Genomic DNA, 3,569 nt, shown 5'->3' with positions numbered 1-3,569 from the left:
TCATCACCAATTTTATTCATTTGTATACGAAAGAAAAAATATATATCTGCTTTTGGCACAGACACCTATATGTCCCTATACTTAGAACAAGGCCATCAGATAGTGAGAGAAGAACATGGTGCTGAGCAGCCAAACTTAGTAACAGCAATAAAGGTTACAGAGGGGAACCATAAAGAGAACTGCCATCCAAACATTTTTATTGACATTTTATTTTACAGATGCAAACCTTTTGTGGGTTCTTATAGGCCTTCTTATATTTTTCTTCTGAGTTCCTATACACAGCAGCATTTTGGAAGATTTTTTGTATATGTATTTTTATTGGAGAGTTTCTGTTTGTTATATAAAAACTTTGAGAACAATTAATATATAAACAGTTGTTTTGTTTGCAAAATTTCGCATACAAGCCCATTTTTACCTCCAACAACTCCAAATCTCTAAAAAAAAAAAAAAAAAAAAAAAAAAAACATTTACGTTAATTAACTTTTACGTTTTTTTCATACATTTATAAAATATAACTAAATATATAATTAAATGAGAGAGAAAAAAAAGAACTTTAGGGGTTGTTAAGTAAACTTTTACATGTACATATGATTGGCTGGAAACGAATCGTCCATGAGCAGGAGACATTTTAATTGGTTGGAACTGTTTTGTCCCGCCCTTTTTCTTGGGAGTCGAGGTTTAACGTTGGCTGAAGTTGAAGTCATTTATAATCTACGGAAGTCAGTCGTCATAGCGAACCCTTGACGTCGCAGATCCAGTGGCCAGCTGTTACTAATCTCGTCACTCCCTTTGCCAGCTGATCGCAGACGCCGGTAAACGTGAGAGACGAAAACGGAGGAATCACTTCACTAGCGAGGTGAGCGTTTGTGTCAATCAACTTTTCAGACATTACCCAGCTTCGTAGTTAATCTAATCCGCAGCTTGCTTCTGTCGGGTTTTAGATAAAACAGCTTTATTCGCTCCAGGGAAAGGCGAGGCAGTTCACTTAGGTGGGGCGGAAAAAAACAGCTTCTGAGCTACGAATGCTTGTTAAATTCGCCATAAAAATGAAAGATTGTAATATTAGAACAGGCCATCATCGAATATGTTGGATACCGGGCGGAGGTCATTACATAAGTTTCATTCCATTATACCGGCCAAACTTCCAGCCTACTAAAACCTTTACTCGAGGACGCAAGCCGGTGTGAGTGTCATCTGTGTGTTTAAAGTTATTTCAAGAAAAATGTAATCCGAGGCAGTAGAGACATGTTGAGCAAATACAAGATAGTTATTCAGTACAATCACGTCAGTCCTTTTTTTATTGCTGCATAGATGCCAACGTGTCTGCTAAAGTGTGTTTCCTGATTTGGTTGGGTAAGAACATCCTTATGTAATTCATTCACCTCTGATGAGGAAATCTCAGCAGAATTTGCTCGATATGTGACGTTTCAATCGGTTTTGCTGGTCGTTGAACGTTTCAATGGAATGTAGCAGAATAAGGAAGTGACGTAGCAAACATGTATGTATGTGTGTGTATATATATATATATATATATATCTCACATACACAACACACTACAGTATTTTTTTTAAGCCTTTTATATTTTAAAATATGGAATTGTATTTGTATTAATAATTGCAATTGTAATATGCTTTTTTTTTCTATCCCATGATACCATATAAGTTACTCTTAACTTGCAGTTTGTAATGCAATAACCTTTGAATGTCAGTGAATGTACTGGCATGGTTCATAATTGTGATTTTTTTTTTTTTTTTTTTTTTTTTTTTTTTTTTTTTTTTTTGTTGTTGAATTTAAATTACAATGAAATCTATGAGAACAGTGTTGTTTTTAAACTATATCCTACATGTAGATTGTCAGTACAGAGCAGGCCTCGGAGACTCTGAGTATTTTCTAAAGACGTCACTCTGACAATGCATATCAGCAAAAATCCTTGACAAGACGCTCTTTGCGACATTATGTATGTGTGGCTCTATATTTTATTTTCAGCTAGCTTAGTTTTTGAGTCATAGCAAGTGAACACTTTTCAACCAGGCATCCAAAAAAAGACTGTTTTTCCAGATTGGTGTTCAAATCACAGTACCGTAATGCAGTTACTGCCCTTTAAGGTACAGAAAGCAAACTTGGCTTCTTTTTTCCCCCTTATGTATGAGGAATACGATTATAAACCCAGACTGTACCCAGATCTGGATCACCATCTGTAATTAAAAAAGCAAATGTTTCTATTGACAAAACCACATTTGTTTATATAGATGATTTCAATGGTGATGATTACTTCCCTCAGCAATAGTTATCATGATGCGATGCTGTCAAGAAAGGGAATTCTTTTTTTTTTCTTTTTTTTTTTTACGTTCAAAGACCTTAAAACCGATGTTTTCTTGGGTGAAAAGGAATAAATGTGTTTTTAAATACAAAATGGCATGTTTCTGTATTTATCTCAGTGCATCAGTGCATTAAAATGGCCACCATTTGCCCTATCTGCAGAATCTATGGCAAGTCAGTACTCGGACACATCTGATTCAGCCTCAGGCTTTGCAGTGCGATATCTTTTTTTTTTTTTTTTTTTTCTTCTCGCCCTTAAACAGCAAAGAGCGATGGAGACATCTTCCCACCCTGTTCCTCAGTACACGCACACTGATTCAGTCCTTGGTGTGCTCATAGATATCACTTTGTCATCCCTGAGAAAAGATATCAGCATTAGCACAAAGTCAGAGTTTAACTCTAGGGTTTATGCTTGTGTATGGCTACTGATCATGTTGGCTGAGGATAAGCAATTTAATTGTTTGTTCTTGTTTGAACACTTTAGATACCAAGGGTCGAATGTGTCTTGGTACCATAAGATGCTTTTTTTTTTTTTTTTGTGAGTTAACAATGTAGGCTAGTGTGTTAGCCATTAGCAATAGTGAGCTGACCTTAATGTTTCCCTTTTCCATTCACGCACTGCAGCTTGTGTACACCCAGACCAGATCAATAGATCGACTGGTGACAGGGGAACGAGACGAGCGTGTTCAGATATTCAAACACTGTCAATACACTTCTCTTAGACTAATTTGCTAGCCCTGCTGTGACATTCCTGGACAATTCATTGTGCTGGAATCAAAATCCATTTATTTCGTTTAGGTGATTCATATAGCATGTAATGAGTCCAGAGTTTTGAGGTAGCATAAATAGATATAAATACTAATAAGAACTTATTACTATACTACAAATAATTTACTGATGTTGTTGCAAAGACTAGAGGCCACAAACTCTGCCCTTATGCAATATAATTTAGACCACCTCCTTCTATCAGTCACAAATCATGAATTTTGGCTAGTCGGGGAAAAACATGTCTCTATCAACGTTTTTGCAAAACTCCAAAAAACATGCGTATAAATAATTCACTGCATTTTCCAGTTAAATCGAACACTTGAGGCACTAAAACGGGTGTCCAAATAGGAGGGCCACTTGGAGGGTTTTGTAAACTTATACATTAAGTTTGTCACATAACTGGCTCCATGCGTCTTGCTTTTCTGATATTGTAAATTTGCTTGGTAGCTTACCTGGTACAGCATTGCACTTGCGATGCAAAG

This window comes from Megalobrama amblycephala, linkage group LG18 (assembly GCF_018812025.1).
Source record: "Megalobrama amblycephala isolate DHTTF-2021 linkage group LG18, ASM1881202v1, whole genome shotgun sequence".
NCBI lineage: Eukaryota > Metazoa > Chordata > Actinopteri > Cypriniformes > Xenocyprididae > Megalobrama > Megalobrama amblycephala.
The sequence above is the reverse complement of the archived record's forward strand: the minus strand, read 5'-3'. Positions refer to the sequence as shown.